General features: G+C 44.9%; 1 pseudogene across 1 annotated transcript; it reads right to left on the bottom strand.

Moving 5' to 3' along the window:
• Positions 1 to 532: 532 nt before the first annotated feature.
• LOC143583433 (uncharacterized) lies at positions 533 to 4,697 on the bottom strand (annotated as a pseudogene). Its single transcript, XR_013144167.1, has 14 exons — positions 4,441 to 4,697; positions 4,230 to 4,344; positions 2,885 to 2,996; positions 2,684 to 2,796; positions 2,545 to 2,599; positions 2,351 to 2,428; positions 2,085 to 2,168; positions 1,821 to 1,934; positions 1,620 to 1,747; positions 1,415 to 1,532; positions 1,187 to 1,317; positions 935 to 1,088; positions 759 to 838; positions 533 to 670 (listed from the first exon to the last, which is right to left on the bottom strand). The product of XR_013144167.1 is annotated as an uncharacterized LOC143583433 (transcript).
• Positions 4,698 to 18,581: the final 13,884 nt, after the last annotated feature.

Genomic DNA, 18,581 nt, shown 5'->3' with positions numbered 1-18,581 from the left:
CTACTCATAAGGTATGGGGAGGGTGGGGCGATGACAAACCTTTCTTCTATCCTAAAAGATAAAGATGCTGCTTTCATTGGGACCCCCAACTCTAAAAAAACTGCTTTTGGCATGTAATGTGTAGTCAACCGTGTAATATAAAGAGCGGCTAGGGGAGCAAAACCAATAAGCAGGCATAAAATTATAATAATAAAAGTAATGACTAATAGAAAACATACAGTTGTATAATAACTATATATTAGTAACAGATACCCATAAACAAAGAAAAATGCAAACCCTCTTAGAACTCGATACACGAAGACACTTAGATCTAACACAAAAGGTACAACAAAAGTGAGGCTAAAGCAAACAAAGTGTGATCTAAGGCAAAGGTACAACAAAAATGGGGATAAAAGCCATGCAAAGACAACACAAATCTACTACAAAAAAGACTTAAGATTGTAAGCGCGACTCAAATTATCATACCTGACAAGACACTAGGTTATAAGGAATGTCTAACTAAATACTTTTCATTATTATACTTAGGATTACATTGTTTAGCCAGTGGTACACAAAAAAGCTTATATCTTATGATTGTCCTTGAGAGAGTTTAGTCTTCTTCTTCTTTCCGGATTTCTTTTTCTTGACACTTGCTCCAGGTCCTCGTTTAAATACAGCCAAAATTTCAATGCTGCATTGAACAATTTATATATGTGAAACTTACAAAACTACAACCAGATTTTTGAAATTTAATCAGCATATTGTACAAAGAGATGTACCTCTGGGTACCAGGGAAGAAATTGAAACCATGGGTTTTACTCAAATGCCAGGCCTTACTTGACAGTAAAGCCATGCAGTTCTGTAAAAAGTAAAAACAATTAAAACATGTAGTTTTGTAAAGATATCTGACACTAATTATTATCAGAAAAGAATAAAGAATGATAACTAGAAGTACCTCTTTGAAGCTTTCCCATCCACAGCTTATATATATAAGTGTTTGAGGTAATGACCGATTTTCTTCTTGTGTAGTTCTACCAGGAATCTGAATAGAATCTTCTCTTGCTCGTAATATCCAAGGTCTTTTTTCATCTTTCGCCTTGAAGGTGGGGCTACAGTCACAAAATTGAAACCACACAACAGTTTCAGATTCTTCACTTCATATCATAACTTTGACTAAAAAGTCAACTGAATTCAAAACTGTTTCTACCTTTCAAGTGTCATGGCTTTGCGTTCCGCTGATTTAATGTCCCGTAAAGCACCAATCAAAGACGGGTCAAGCCCCTTTCTAGGAGGATCCACCACAAGAATATCTGACCCCACAAGCCAAGAAAGTGGTTCCTGAGAGATGTATGTAAATCAGAATGTTGCTTCTATAAAACTTTAAAATAAACTAAACAAATAATAAGAATGCAGAGTTGAAGATGCTAGTACTCACGATTGAAGTGTCAGCATGATGCCAGCTAATGCTGCTGTCAAGGGAGCTTGGTAACCGGTCAATTGTCTTCTCAAAAGCAAGCTTAGATTCTTTATTAATCTCAACGCATCTAACTGATCTGAAAATATCAATATTTGAGAAAAGTATGCTTAGTTAATGAAATAAGTTTATAAACACTTGAAACTAATCAGAACAACGTATAAACATTTCTTTCCTGCATTTTCTTGTGGAAGCTAGTGATAATCCAATGACTCCAGCTCCAGCATATAGGTCAGTAACCGATGAACCAATAGGGACATATTTATGTAGTTTCTGAAGCAATGAGTCAAAGGCCTGAAGTATAACAAGTAACATTACACACTGAATGAACAAACAATTAACAAATTTGTGCTGGATAAGGTTTTACTCTTGTATTTGCTTGACCGAAGCTTGATGGAGGCAAATAAACATCAATGCCTCCAACATGCTCCCAGAAATCTCTTTCTCCTAATACATGTCTCCATCGATTTCCAAAAATTACCTGCATCAACAGAAAAAAAAGTTAGTTTAATTAGTTGATCCTCAACGTGCAAGGGTTGGGATAATTCACTACCCTCAATTCCAAATCAATAAACTTAAGGTTGCAAAATAGACCTTGAGAATGATTAATAAATTTCCATAGGGCACTCACATTGTTAGTTGATGTTTGAAAGTTTGCCCACACAGAATGAATTAAATGAGCTTTACTGTTTGGCCCCCCATTTCTCCACAAAAACTACAAGGCAAAGCACAAAAAGAACATTAATCAAACTTAGTACGCATAGCAGGGTCAAGTTGTAAAACAAATGGACATCAATTATTGTCAAACTGGAAACCATTAACTTTATTTGAATTTTTAGTTCACAAAGAATAGAAAAGCGTCACAATATTCTATGGAGAGAAGTTTGAAACCCTTACTGTAGCTAAGTTGTTTAACTTTTCTGAACTAGCCGATGTCGCTCCGTGAATTCCAAACTAAAGAAACTTGTACTCTACCTGTAAATTGAAAAAAAGAACATTGCAATTTAAGAATCAAGCTAGTTTTAACTTTTAAATAGTCCAACATAAGCCTCACACAGAAATTAAAATACCAAACAGCACTTATAACTAACCATTTCTATATCTTTCAGAAGCAGGAAGAGATGTGTTGTATGTAGTGACAGCCATCTGCATATAACCAATTAGCATAGAGACATGCCACTAACTCCCAAGTAATAATTAAGTTTCCTTTAGATTAAGAAAATGCTGTACCTGAACATATCTCAAATAACCAGTCCGTTCATCTTCATCATAAGGATCAATGTTCAGAATCTTTATACCTTTTCTTAGAAGCTCCACTGCAGCATTTATGTTTGGATGATGGGCTGCATAGACAGAAAGTGAAAAACTTCACAATTAGCTCATAAAGAATTCAAATAGTAAACTGATAAGTCAGGATGTGCAGATTCAGACCTTTGCAATCTGGAATATCAACCACATTGTGTGTGCCCTCTTCATAGAGCCCAATCAGAGGATCAGCTGATGACCCGCGTATGGCAAGTTTCGCACGGCACCTCCATCCCCACTGCAATTGAATACAAGTTAGTTTCTACATGAACTTTATTTATAGTATACTCCCTGTTAACAAAAAATTAACTAATCCTAGTCCTTAGAAAGAAGACAAATTGCTAATTTAAAATTTGAACTCTAAATTCTTTTAATTCTTCTGTTTAGACATAGATCTAAGAGTATTTATGTAACATCCGCCCCTCGTACCACCAATATGCCCATCCAAGAATTTATGGATTTCTTTCTGGTTGCTCTGGTTAGGGCTGTCACTTTTACCCGAAACCCAACCCAAGAAAACCCATACCCGAACCCGAAATAACCCGTCCCGAAAAACCCGAACCCGAGAAAAGACTAACCCGAACCCGAACCGAAGTAATTCCAGTTGGTTCTCGGGTTTGATTTATAAGTTTCAGGTCAACCCGAAAAACCCGAATAAACTTTTAGTTTTGAAATTAAATATAGTTTTAGGTATAATAGGCTTAGTCTTAGCCATTACAGTTATCAGAATCTGGCCCTAATCGACTGTTATCATTCCAACTAATGGATCAATTGTTTATCGCTAAATTATGTTTTCCGTCTATTACTAATAGCAACTGTAATCGAACAACCAAATCCGTCCGATTGAAAACAATTATGGTTCGAGTTCGTTTTACTCTTCTTTTGAATTGTTTTATCACATTATGTTGGTTTATTGTTTGATTATATGTTGTTTTAATTTTAGCATTGCAGTTTTTAAAATTTTTTTGTTTTGTTTTCTAGGATACTCAGAAACCTGATTAACCCAACCCGAGAAAACCCGAACCTGAATTACCCGAACCCGAAAAACCCGTGAGAGATTTGGGTTGGGTTTTGGGTCAAGATTTAAAACTTTGAAACCTGGATAGCCCGACCCGAAAAACCCGAAACCCAAAAAACGAACCCGAAGAACACCCCTAGCTCCGGTGGAGGGTGGAGACTTCCCAGGAGGTCACCCATCCTGCTCCCACCAAAAACGTGTTGGTGATTTAAGCGGCAAGGCATTCCTTATGAACTGAGAATCTCTCATGTCTACAGTCAATGTAGGAGTCTCCTAGGGTGTTACAAAGGGCAATGCAAATCTTTGTTGTATCATTACAATTTAAAAGCAATAAATATAAAATATCCTTTGAAATAGCCACTCTACATGGATTCACATATTCAAACCCTATCCAGTGTCAAAAGTTCTTATAGATTTCTAAAATTTAAAAGTAACTATTTGAATAAGATGTACCATTCTACACGTATCGAAAGTGAAATCAGAGACACCGAGCTTCTTAAAGAAGGTAGTAGCCTCCTGTAACACAACCGGACGGTGGAGATTATCCTCGTGAGTACACCCCGAACACCTGTAAAGTAAAATTCAACCACAATTCACTACGTATAATATGCAGAAATAATATTGAACTGAATTTAAAAACTAAACTAATAGTTGACTTAATTACGAGTCAAAGTGAGGACAACTGAGTGAGCATGCCGAGGAGGAGGATGAGACAGGAGAAGTTTTAGGGTTTGTAAGCAACGAATTTGACGGTAACGGTTGGGATAATGACGGTTGTGGTTGTGGTTGTGGTTGTGGTTGTGGTAAAGGTAAAGTTTGGAGAGATGAACAGCAGGTGGTGGTTGAGCGGTGGGTTGAGAATGAGACGGAGATAGACGGCGGAGGCGAGAGAACGAAGACGGACATTTTTGGCCGGAATATGCCTTCCGGTGGCGCGGGATGAACGGATAAATAGATGTATCACTATCACATGCAATTATATTAACTTTTCTTTTCTTTTTTTTTTGCGCATGATCTTTACACACCACTTTTCGTCACCTGAGTTGTTAAAGACCTAAGCTCGTATAGGGCTATATAGTTGTAGCCATATGTGGCTTATACGACTTTTACAGTCAGTCACCATGAAGATGGTGTATAAAGATCGCTTTTTTTAAAAGTCTAATAAAAGGTTCATTTAATTAACTTAAAAGAAAAGAAAAAAAAGTGTAGTTAACTAAAAAGAAAAGGTTCGGAAATGTTTGTATTGCAATGATTTATCGTATAACCTTTTGTTATAGTAATTAAGTGTGAAGAGGTATGTACCCGCCTCAACACCAATCAAGGCGGGTCAACCCGCAAGATAAAGACATTATGAAGGCACAAAGCCAAAACCCAGGCGCATGGCGCATACAAAACATGCTCAGGCATCATATGCTCGCGCATCACATATGCGCGCGGCGCATATCGCATGCTCTTGCACATCACATATGCTCGCGCGTCACATATGCGCGTGGCGCACCAGCGCGCGGCGCATATCACACGCTCGTGCATATCACACCTGCGCATGAAATATCTGCGCGTGAGAATAAAAAGAAGACTTCGCGCATCCTCAGGATGGGCGCATATCACACGTGCACATAATCAACCTCGTCCTTATCCAAATCAGGGTTAGGGCAACCTTGATTGTGCACGTCAGACAATCTTCTAGAAGGCATCTTTTTATGGAGTAAGAATATGCTGATGTTGACAGCTGCCAAATGAAAGGTCGACAACTCAGCATGACACATGTGCTACCACATGATTACAACCAACGAGAAAGCGCCAGGTGTCCCAGAGGACACATGGCGCAGTGCGGTTGGAGGAGGCCAACGAGGCTGAGCCCAACCAATGGAAACCCTAGCACTATAAATACAGCATCAACTCCACTTTGATGACACATTCATTCACAATCAATCATTGACAGTTACAAGCAGTGATATCACATTCAATCATATTGAATCATACTCACTCACAGTCAGTTACAGAAAGACACACAGTCACATCATCAAGGGTATTCAGCGATTCAGCAATACTCTTGAGATTCACTTACATACAACATTATTATCTTCTCCAAAAGATACTGATTCTCACGCCGGAGGGTTACCCCAAAGAGGACCCCTCTGTCCCTTTCTGAGGGGTAAGTAACGGCGCTGTTCATTTTGTAGGTGGAAGAACTCGGATCCAGAAGAACCATCGGTGAAATAGTTTAATCACACCCGAGGAAAGTAGATTTGCTACCAGTGAGTAGATCCACGTTTCTTCATTGGCGCCATCCACTGTTACAAACGGCAATCAGATCTCATCCAGATCTAAAAAATTCAATCACCATGGTTTCTGGAGTTCGTAACGTTGATCAAGCTCTGGAGGATATTGAACGTGAGGGTGTTAACGACGGACAGCAGGTTCTGAGGGTTCCGCGTGATTCTACGCGTACCACCAGCAACCGTCCCTTCGTCACAACCCCTCACGGCCAGACTGAAACTCCTCCAGACGATCGCACGTTACAAAATATGGCCGGCGCGAAGCTGAAGGGACCAATGGGTCCAGAAGATGAAGCAGACGATCCGAATGAATGGCTCATAAATGAGCAACGGCGTCTGATGGAAAAGTACACTGAAATGATCAAACAGAAGAAGCTAGCCGACCAAACACAAAGGCAAGCGATGGAGAAGCAGCCCACAAAAAGGCCGCGCGCGCCGGAAGAAGGGCATTCTGTTCACACTGCACACACAGAGTTCAGTGATGAAGAGGTGCATAGCATGAGAAAGACAAGGGATACTCATGCAGGAGGCTCGCAGCTCCGCGCGCCTGTGAACATGGCGCCAGGAGCCAGAGCAGATCCGGATCTGCACATGCCATACAGCCCACCGGTCAGAGGGCAAGTGGACGTAACCACACCCTACAGACCAGCCATCCTGGTAAAACACTCAAAGTTTACTGCGCGCATCGCGCAGGCTCCCATCCAGCATAAGACCAAGATGCCAAGTGGTCTGGGGAAATATGATGGCACGACAGATCCAGATGACTTTTTGCAAGGTTTCTATAACACGGGAAACCTAGAGAGCTGGACGATGCCAACGTGGTGTCATATGTTTGCCCGCTGCCTCACGGGCGCAGCGCGAGTATGGTTCGAGAGCTTGCCGACAGGGCAAATTGATGGGTTCGAGGAACTATTAGAAAAGTTCCAGGCCCACTTCGTACAGCAGCGCAGGCACACGCGCGATCCTGATGACATCATGCACTGCATCCGCAGGAATGATGAAACGATTGAAGATTACATCACTCGTTTCAATCAGGAGTCCCTGGCAATCGGGGGCATAACTGAGCAGCTCCTGCGCGTGGCCTTTATACAAGGCGCGCGCAGTGATCAGTTACGACGAGCTCTCGTAAGCAAAGATGGTATGCCCACCACGTGGGCCAAGTTAATGGAGGCATCGCGAGTTTTCGCGAGAAATGAGAAACAGATTGCCCAAGATAGGGCAAGAGAAAGAGCGCATCAGGCTGAATCACCGCGCAGCAAAGAGAAGAGGGCCAAACAGAACTCTGTATGGTCCAGGTTGCAGCCAACAAGTTTTTCTTCCGCGGAAAAACAAGCGCAACCAAGCTCACCCCAGCCCCAAAAGGATGCTCGTAAACACGGGGAGGGTGACAAGAGGGAGGGCGGCAGAGATCCTAGCAGACCTCTGCCAAGAATATGGACTCCTCTCACTAAAACACCTTCACAGGTGTTAAGTACTGAGAATGTCCAATTCAAGCCTCCCAAGCAACTACACTACAAGGGGCCGCAAAACAGTGGTAAATATTGTGAATTTCACAGGTCCCCGGGCCACAACACCGACGCATGCCATCATTTAAAGGATGCGATCGAGAAGGATGTAAAGTCTGGCAGGCTGGCTCACTTGGTGAAAAACCAAAGAATAGAAGATGAGCAACCGGAGGGAGCCTCTGCCAGCAAGAAGTACAAAAGAATCTGTGTGGCTGAGGGGGGACGACAAGGGCAGACGTCAAGAAAGAGAAGCGCGCAAATTCACGGAGATTGGCGCGAGCAGCAAGTCATCTTCCCAAGAATCAGGGGAGGCCCTTCAATAAGCAGTCCTCTCGTTATTACCACACACATTGCTCATTACGAAGTGTCAAAGGTCCTGGTGGACACTGGAAGCGAATCTGACATTATGTATGAGCAGTGTTTCAGAAAGTTAGACCCGGCAGACCAAGCTCGGCTCGAAATTGTGAACGCACCAATCTGTGGTGTCTCAAATGAAATCATACATCCCCTAGGCCAGATTCAATTTGAACTAACTATGGGGGATGATGAGCACAAGCGAGCCGAAGCTGTTAACTTCTTGGTCTTGCCCACCACGTCATGCCACAATATGATCCTGGGTAGGGGAACAATTGCCCAATTTAATGCTGTACCATCGCCAGCGCACGGCGCTTTGGGGATCCCTACACCAACAGGCGTAGCATTTGTTTACCGCGATCATTTGTGCGCAGTGACAACCACGCCGCGGGAAGGGAGAATGAAACTTCCAACGGCGGACAATGCGCCAGAGAAGTGGATTTTAAACCCAAAATTCCCCGACCAAACGGTCACAATTGGCGCTACCATTTCAGACGACACGAGATTGAGAGTGAAAAGGTTGCTCACAAAATACATGTCGGTCTTCGCGTGGCAACACTCCGATATGACTGGGGTCCCGCGAGACTTGGCGCAACACTCTCTTAACACGTTCAAGTCGGTGGAGCCAATTGCTCAGAAGAAGAGAATCATGGGGGATGAAAAGGCGAAGGCCATGAATGAGCAAGTTGAGGACTTGTTGCGCGCAAACATTATCCGCCCGATCCGATACCAGACGTGGGTAGCCAATCCTGTGATGGTAAAGAAAAGCAACGGGTCATGGAGGATGTGTATTGACTTCAAGGACCTCAACAAAGCATGTCCGAAAGACTGTTACCCACTACCAAACATCGACGCAAAGGTGGACTCCGTGGCGCCTTTCAAGCTCAAATGTTTCCTGGATGCCTACAAAGGCTATCACCAGATTCAAATGGCACCACAGGATGAAGACAAGACGGCCTTCAGAACCGACAAGGGTGTTTTTTGTTACACAAAAATGCCCTTTGGTTTAAAGAATGCGGGCGCAACCTATCAGAGACTTATGGATTCGGTTTTCAGTGAACAAATCGGAAGAAATCTAGAAGTCTACGTCGATGATTTGGTGATCAAGAGCAGGGAGGAGAGACAAATGCTCAACGACATCGAGGAAACTCTTCAGCGCCTAACGGAAGTTAACATGAAGCTCAACCCGAGCAAATGTACTTTTGGCGCGGAAGAGGGGAAATTTCTTGGTGTAATGGTCACTAAGGAGGGTTTCAAGGTGAATCCTGAGAAGGTGGAAGCCATCCTTGACATGCCTTCACCATCCACCATGAAAGAGGTTCAGAAGCTGAATGGTAGATTGGTGTCAATCAACAGGTTCCTAGCGAACCACGCCAGCAAATCTACTCCATTCGTTAACACCTTGAGGAACTGTTTGAAGAAGAGCCAATTCAAGTGGACGCCTGAGGCTGAGCAAGCTTTCAATGAGATAAAAGAATGTCTCATAAAGCTGCCCGCGCTCACAGCCCCACTTCCTGGCGAAACCCTTACATTGTACTTGTCAGCTGGAGATCGCGCCATTGGCGCAGTATTATTGGTGGATCGCAAGGGGATCCAAACGCCAATATACTATGTGAGTCGAGTGCTCACAGACCCTGAGACGCGCTATTCCATCATGGAAAAATTAGTTTTGTCACTAACACACGCGTCGCGCAAGCTACATAGATATTTCAATGGTCATCCTATTGAAGTACTGACTGGTTACAACATCCAGCAAGTCTTGCGACGTCCCGCGCTCTCCGGAAGGCTGACAAAGTGGGCGCTGGAATTAGGTGAACACACGATCACTTATAAGCCCCGTCCAGCAATAAAGGGTCAAGTTTTGGCGGATTTCATCACGGAAATCCCAGAGGGAAAGATTGAAGAAGCTCAGCGCGAGGTAGACCCTCCGCGACCAAATGATGAAGAAGATGTTTGGAGGCTATTCACTGATGGAGCCTCCAACAGCGAAGGGTCTGGCGCAGGTCTCAAACTGGTGGACCCTGATAATCATGAATATACTTATGCTATCAGGTTGGACTTCAAGAGTACCAACAATGAGGCTGAGTATGAAGCCCTGCTGGCTGGTCTGCGCATCGCGCGCAAGTTTGGGGTTAAAAGACTAGAGGCGCATGTTGATTCTTACTTGGTAGCTGCTCAGGTCAACGGCCTATATGACGCCAAGGAGAACACAATGCCTCTGTATCTAGAGCAGGCAAAAAAGCTCGTTGAGCAGTTTGACTTCTTCAGAATCATACACATCTCGCGAAGCGAAAACAAGTCCGCAGACGCGTTGAGTAAAATGGCATCAACTAATTTTGATCACTTTGGCAAAGATGTCAGGGTGGAAATAATGAGCAGCCCGTCAGTGCAAACGCAATCGGTCCTGGTAATTCATACAACTCCTTCATCCTGGATAACTCCAATAATGGAATTCCTGAAAGAGGGGAAGTTACCGGATGATCGCGCACAGGCGAGAAAGATAAGACACAAGGCGCAGAACTATGAACTACTTGATGGTACAGTGTATCGGCGCTCTTATCTTGGACCGCTCATGAAATGCCTGGATGCGGAAGAAGCAAGCTATGTGATTAGGGAGATTCATGAAGGAATCTGTGGAATTCACGCTGGTCCGCGCATGGTGGTTGCCAAGGCGATGAGCTCAGGCTACTATTGGCCAGGCATGTACTTGGATGCGCTAAAAGAAATCCAAAAATGCAAGGCATGTCAGAGCCACGCGCCAAACACCATGCGTCCAAAGAACAACTTGATTCCAGTCACCTCCGCATGGCCTTTCCACAAATGGGCCATTGATATTGTGGGGCCCCTGCCGCAAACGCAAGGGCGAGTGAAATTTTTGGTAGTGGCGATAGACTATTTCACAAAATGGGTTGAAGCCAAGCCACTAGCAAAAATCACAGCGGAGGCGATGAAGCAATTTATCTGGAGCCACATCATTTGCCGTTTTGGCCTTCCTATGGAAATTGTGAGCGACAATGGCAAACAATTCACTGACAGGAAGATGTCAAGCTGGCTCAAAGAATTGCACATCAACCAAATCTTCACGTCCGTCTACCACCCTCAGGGGAATGGCCAAGTGGAGCGCGCGAATCAAAGTTTGCTAAATGGGCTGAAGAAAAGATTGGAGGGAGAATCCCATTCTTGGCTCGAAGAGTTACCTAATGTCTTGTGGGCGCACAGGACATTAAGCAAAACTAGCAATGGCGAATCCCCGTTCAGCCTAACCTATGGGACAGAGGCTATGATCCCAGCGGAAATTGGATGCCCATCCCATAGGGTACTCATGATGAGCAAAACTGATAACGACCGCGAAAGAAGATTGGACCTTAACTTGCTTGAAGGGCGCAGAGAAGCGGCTATCATTACTGAGGCCAGATACAAGAAAAAGCTGGAAAAGTATTATAATCAGCGCGTTAAAGAGTGCCACTTCAAGAAAAATGATTTTGTCCTTCGAAACAATGAAGCTAGTCGCGCAATACCCCCAGGAAAAATGTCCCCCAATTGGGAGGGACCTTATCAAATTTCAGAAGATCTGGGGAAAGGCGCGTACGCTTTAAAAGATTTGAGCGGAAAAAAGATACCGCGCGCGTGGAACGCGGCACAACTTAGAAAATGCTTCATGTAAAAAGTTCAAATTTGTAATCAAGGCTTTTAAGCCATCATGAATGCTGATTCGCGCTATCTTTCAATATTGGTTCTATTACCTTTGCATACATGTTTCACACTTCCTTTATTAAATTGGAACAATATGACAACATTATATTGACTTCAAAACAAAATAAAGCGAAGTAAAACATACATGCGCGAGCCTTAGCTCAAACGCGTTAAAGAGTCTTAACTCTAAAACGTCAGGGCCTTAGCCCAAAATTACGAGCCTTAGCTCAAACACGTTAATGAGTCTTAACTCTAAAATCGTCAGGGCCTTAGCCCAAAACAAAGAGCCTTAGCTCAAAACACTCACATACATCCATCTTACACCCCGCGCAGCCTGATCATAAAAATCCTTAAACAAAACTAAGGCAAAGTACATGCCATATCATGTTAAGGTCTCAGGTCGACGCCGCGCGCGGAACCATAGTGGATATCTGAGTAACACAAGCTGACATGTAATGGCTAAACTCATACTTCCATACCGCGTGACACCAACGCGCGAAAAAGAAATAACGAAAAATTAGCGTGCATGTCAGCATGAGCAAGATACTGCGAGAGCCACAAACAAAATAGAACAGAGGTTAAGTGAATAATTTCCTTACAACCTTGTTCTTATTTTAACGTTCAAGCATATCTTATATCTATACAACCAAACATGAAGAGATGAATGGAAATGCGCAAGATACGAAAAGGAGATAACAAGTTTCATTTCATTGGATCGAAATTTACAAGTATGATGAGTTACAAACTACAAGTATAAAAGATAAATATACAAAATTTGATGAAGGGCTTCTCAAGTCTCCACGTCGACGTCAGCCGCTTCATCATCCTCATCATCTCGCGCAGCATCTGGCGCGGTCTGCTCTTCATCTCCGAACTGACCATAGTCAAGTTCTTCCTCCTCATTGGAGTCTTCGATCACAACGGTGTCACGAGCAGATTCTTTCGCCGCGCCAGAGCCGCTGGCAGGGGCAACATCCCCCGCGCCACCATCATCGCCACCAGCCCTCTCGCAATCATCAAGCAACTTCTTTAGTGCGCCGAGGTCGGGCTGGTCAGCAAGCGCAGCTATCTGTAAATCATTAGAAAAGTAATGAGTACAAACACTTAGAAATGTTAGTAAAGTAAAACTCATTAAGATCAAGGTACCTGCATAAGGATGGGGATGGGAGTATTCATATACTTTTCCCCCACCGCGGCCATGTCCGCGCAGGCCGCATCGAACTTGTAAGGGTACTCGGATGGGTTCTTCCTCAACATGCCATATTCATACCCATCCGTAAACCCTTCAGCTCGGCCCACCAAACGCGCGGCGGCATTGCAGTCCATCACAAGGGCTTGAAACTCGGCGGAATATTTCATCGCCAAAGCGCAGCGAGCCATGCCCTGTGACACCAGCCATTGGCGATCCTGCGCGAGGCCAGCAACAGACGTCTCGAGGGCAGGAACCTGAGAGTTTAATAACTCAACAGTTTCCTTAGCCTTTTTTAGTTCCTCCTTGTCAGACGCTGCTGCTGCCAAAATTTTTTCTTTCTCCGCCTGCGCAGCACCAAGTGCTTCCTGGCTGGACGCCGCCGTGGCCAAGGCCTCATCTCTATCGGCCTGCGCGGCCGCCAAATCCCTTTTCAGGCGCGCAACCTCGCTCTCCAACGATGATTTCTCAGTAATACTCTTGATGATAGCTTGGTCACGCGCCTCGGCCTGCTGTTCCAAGACACGCACTCTGCGCGCGTACTTGGCAACTTCGGCCTCCGCCAACTGCTGCTTCTCCCGCGCAGCCTGGAGCTCATGCCCGCGCTTGATGTATGCGGTGTTGGCACTTGCTCGGTTTTCACTGAGCTCCGCCTGGAGTTTCTCAGCTCGCGCGCGAGCATCAGACAGGTTCCAGGCGGCCACCTTAGCCTCTCGCTGGGCTTCCACAAGAGCGTCGCGTACTTTAATATAATCACGACGAAGCTCTTGGGAAGCAGCGAAAAAAGCCGACCCAGCGAAAACATGGTCGTTCAGCAAGTCCGCGCGAGTGCGCTCCTCTTGATACCTCCTTTCAGTAGGAGGCACGGCATGAGCCCAGAAGTCCTCGCATACGCCCATGGATTGAAAGGAACTTTCTTCATTAATATTCCATCTCGGGCGGTAAACGTGGTCACCTTCCTGCAAAAATGTAAGAAAAGTTCTAAGTCATAAAACATACTTATAGGGAGATACGCGCAGCGGACCAACAAATCAATACATACCTGCGGGGATGAAGCAGGAAAGTCAGCGCCAGCCCCACCAGAGGTCTGCGCTGCGAACACTTGCGGCATCGCAGGGCTGGCGCGATCTCCTAAGGAGTCTTCACCTTGAACCCCCTCGTCCTCCTCGTCTCCTTCAACAGGCCTCTTCTGCTGCGACCTGGAAGGCTCCAAACCAGCCTCGCGGGGAGGGCTACGTGCAGGAGGAGGCGAAGGAGGTCTCGACGCCGCCAGTTCGGCGCGCAACACCGTTTCCTGCTCCTTGGTTATCCCAACAAGGGGAGACTCAGCACTAGCAGGAGCAGGACCAGAACCAGCGGCGCCGGCAGCTGCGCCAGGAGTATCATCAGCAACTGTTGTACCAGCTACAACTCCTATGAACAAATAAACAAGGAAGGGTTTATGACTAAGTCCAAAAGGAAAAATTCAGAAGACAAATGTGCAACACTTACCTTGGCGCAACTCTGTTCGCGCGTCGAACATCGCCATAAAATTCATCCTACCCTTTTCAGAGGGTAGAACAGGGGACTTCGATGGAGTCCCCGGCGCAGCCGTAGCACCTTGTGGCGCCTGCGGCTGATCTGTTACCGTCGCCGGCTCTGCAATCATTCAAATAACCAACGGTTTAATAATAACTCAGTCAGATGAAGATAAGCAAAGTATACCTGTTGCAGGCGCGGCGCGGCTTCTCTCTTCAGCAGCGCGAACGGAGGAGGCGACGGCACCATACCTCAAGTGGACAGGAGGTCTGCCCACTCTCACAGGCAGAGAACTTAAAGAAACCTTTGTGGTTTCCTTAGGTCTTTTCGTTTGAGCATGGGGATGAGCGACAGGGGTGTCCTCTTTCTTCTGTTTCTTACTGGCCCCTGCGCCAGATTTCCCCTTAGCTTTGCGCTTTAGTAGAGGCACCTCCTCTTCCTCCTCCTCCTCTTCCGCGAGCTCTAGCTCGTAGTTTTCAAGCGCATCTACAAAAACAACCGACAGAACTGTTAATAAACTTGGGTATTCTAAAGGAATGAGCAGGATTGCGAAGGCTTACCAGGCGCGTCACCGTCAAAGTCAAAATCCAGATCCACTGGGATGAACATGTCATCGAAGCGATCCGGGAAACCAACCTCCCCAACGCCAAGTTCGACGGAGCCGCCCTCCACATGTTCATCATAAGCGGCAAGGATGTAATCCTTGGTGACTGCGCAAAGACAAGTTAAATGATATCAGCAAAAGAACGATGTTCGCGCAACAACAAAAAACAAAAAAAATAATAACAAAAACACTTACACAACCCGTCGACTTGGATAACGGGCTCAAGCGCGCTGTCGGCCCAGAGCCTGCTCATCCCGACCCCAACCAGCGCCTCCTCGCAAATTTTCTTCGCGGGGGATGGTTCGGCGGTCAGCTTTTTAACCCATGCGCCAGTTGGGTTCTTGAGGACATCCTCATCCGCAGGCGCAGAAGTGATAGAGCGCATGGTCATACGGATGGGGATCACACCGGCCTTAATGTAAAAAAACCTCTCAGACCAGTCATGAAGGCTCTTGAATGAAACAGTGGAGCACTTCACCTTCTGACTGCGAGGAATAAAAGAGATCCAATTGTCTTGGATCTTGGCCTTATAAAAATATTGAAAGCGCCGAGGAGTGGGTTCCTCGCGCTGGGATTTGCACATGAACTCAAAGTGAGTCACGCGCACGAGTCCAAACGGATGGACTTGGGATATGTGAATCCCATAGAACTTCAACAGTGCACCCACAAACCTTGTCATCGGGAGACGAAGGTTGCAGTGGGTGAAAAAGTGGCTATATAGGGATATATAGCCGGCAGGCGGGTCCGCCGCCGTTTGCCCGGACCTAGGCAACATGCAGCCAAACAGGGTGGGAAACCCCTGAGAGGCGATGAGGTTGTCGAGATCGGCCTGCTTCAATTTGCAGGGGATTTCATTCCACCTTTTGGTGGCCTTGGTCCTCCCGACTTCCTCCGATGTGGTTTCAACAACCTTCTTCCCCTTTCCTTTTTGCTTCAATGTCGACATCACCACAGATTTCACACGGCGTCTTCGAGAGGCAACGGAGGTGATTGAAGGGCTAGACGAGTATGAACTATCAGACATACAACTATAATAGCCGATAATCGAGGATTCCAATCGATGTAAACACTCAAATCAGAATTTGAAAGCAGAAATTTGAATTTTAGAAACAATGAAGATGAAGATAAAAATTTCCTAAGGGCCTGCTTTTATAGGACCAGGAGAGAGAAAAGTGGCAGCTGATCGGATTCCACGCGCCCCCACTCGCAGGGGCAGCCCAAGGAAGGCGCGACACGTGTCCCTAACAGCTGTGTGAGGGGACAAAAAGATGTAACCGACCTGCCACGGAACAGACACGCGCCCTCACTCGCAGGTACAAACCAATGCGAGTGCGACACGTGTTCAAGACAGCTGTGAGGGGACGTGAAAGGCAACTGTAGCACCTCGAGCACACGAAAAGTCTGACACGTTTACGGCGCACGTCATCACCAACCAACCACGTGTTTGGACCTTTCGTTTTCAACCAAATGGATAGAACTTCGCGCGACGATGGAAACAACCAAGAAAACGACAAAACCCCCTACAAAAGGACAATTCAGTGAGTCTAATATCTATCTTACCGCGCTCGCGCGAGATAAGACACACATTAGACTGGGGGGGCTTGAAGAGGTATGTACCCGCCTCAACACCAATCAAGGCGGGTCAACCCGCAAGATAAAGACATTATGAAGGCACAAAGCCAAAACCCAGGCGCATGGCGCATACAAAACATGCTCAGGCATCATATGCTCGCGCATCACATATGCGCGCGGCGCATATCGCATGCTCTTGCACATCACATATGCTCGCGCGTCACATATGCGCGTGGCGCACCAGCGCGCGGCGCATATCACACGCTCGTGCATATCACACCTGCGCATGAAATATCTGCGCGTGAGAATAAAAAGAAGACTTCGCGCATCCTCAGGATGGGCGCATATCACACGTGCACATAATCAACCTCGTCCTTATCCAAATCAGGGTTAGGGCAACCTTGATTGTGCACGTCAGACAATCTTCTAGAAGGCATCTTTTTATGGAGTAAGAATATGCTGATGTTGACAGCTGCCAAATGAAAGGTCGACAACTCAGCATGACACATGTGCTACCACATGATTACAACCAACGAGAAAGCGCCAGGTGTCCCAGAGGACACATGGCGCAGTGCGGTTGGAGGAGGCCAACGAGGCTGAGCCCAACCAATGGAAACCCTAGCACTATAAATACAGCATCAACTCCACTTTGATGACACATTCATTCACAATCAATCATTGACAGTTACAAGCAGTGATATCACATTCAATCATATTGAATCATACTCACTCACAGTCAGTTACAGAAAGACACACAGTCACATCATCAAGGGTATTCAGCGATTCAGCAATACTCTTGAGATTCACTTACATACAACATTATTATCTTCTCCAAAAGATACTGATTCTCACGCCGGAGGGTTACCCCAAAGAGGACCCCTCTGTCCCTTTCTGAGGGGTAAGTAACGGCGCTGTTCATTTTGTAGGTGGAAGAACTCGGATCCAGAAGAACCATCGGTGAAATAGTTTAATCACACCCGAGGAAAGTAGATTTGCTACCAGTGAGTAGATCCACGTTTCTTCAAAGTGTATTTGTATCTAAATGAGGTTAAAAACGATATTTGTCTAAAATAAATGTTGGACCATTAGAACGGAAAGTTGGATTTCATGTTGGGTTGGATAGCAAGGAGTCAAGGACTGAACGTGAGCTTGTTAATGTGTAACGAATAGGCGTTTTCTGGGACTAAAAGTGAACTATTTATTAGTGAGAGGGTTGAAATGAAAACTAGCTAGTGAGAGAAGATGCTATAATATCTTGTTTTTGACTTGAATAAATCAACACAGCATTCTCTCACATCAAAGCCTTAAATCGTCATTACACTCGACATCTGTTATAGATCTTGTTCATCTTGTCTGGGTTATGTTAGATTAGATCAGTCTTGAGTTCTATATCACTTTTTACAATTTTGCATTCTTGTCTTTGTTGGTAAATGTGTATAGCTATTTCTAGTGTTCAAATGTTATGTAAATCATTTCACCAAACCATTTTAATTGCTACATTTGAATAATGGGTCTAACGTGTCTTTCTTGAAAATAGAACTCATCTAACAATCTGTTTATTTTATTTTTATTTTTATTTTGTCTAAAATGGCTGGTCGATTTTATACAAAAGTGAAGAAATGAAGTATTTTGACCAACACACAATTAATGGACGCTTGTGAGAGAAAAGTGCTCTTGACAAGAGCGCATAATATGCGCAGACAACCGAACTTTCTTAAAGTTAAATTTAATTATATTTATATAGGACTGATAGCTCATTGAAATTTTGCAACAACTTAATATGGTTAGGTCGAGTTATTTTTAAAAATTTTGCCATTTAATCAGCACATGAGCTGATGCATGCCCTATCCCTACTTTACTTAATGTTATTTTGATATTGATATGTATGAATAGCCTCACATTTAAATATGATATCCTCTCATCACCATCAACAAATCTCCCCTCTTTCTCTTCGTCCTCCAAAACCCACTTCCCAATTAACCCATTCCTTGTGATAATTAGAGAGTTCTATTACCATTAATTAATGGGTGGCTTCGCGATTTCATGAAACTCAAAAGGCAAAATCAACTCCGGGGCTGCTTCCAAGACATC

This window comes from Bidens hawaiensis, unplaced genomic scaffold (genome assembly GCF_021521415.1).
Source record: "Bidens hawaiensis isolate Kalapana, Puna unplaced genomic scaffold, B.hawaiensis_p1.1 tig00032397_1, whole genome shotgun sequence".
NCBI classification, from domain to species: domain Eukaryota; kingdom Viridiplantae; phylum Streptophyta; class Magnoliopsida; order Asterales; family Asteraceae; genus Bidens; species Bidens hawaiensis.
Note: the sequence above shows the minus strand (reverse complement) of the source record. Positions and strands in the feature narration are given on the sequence as shown.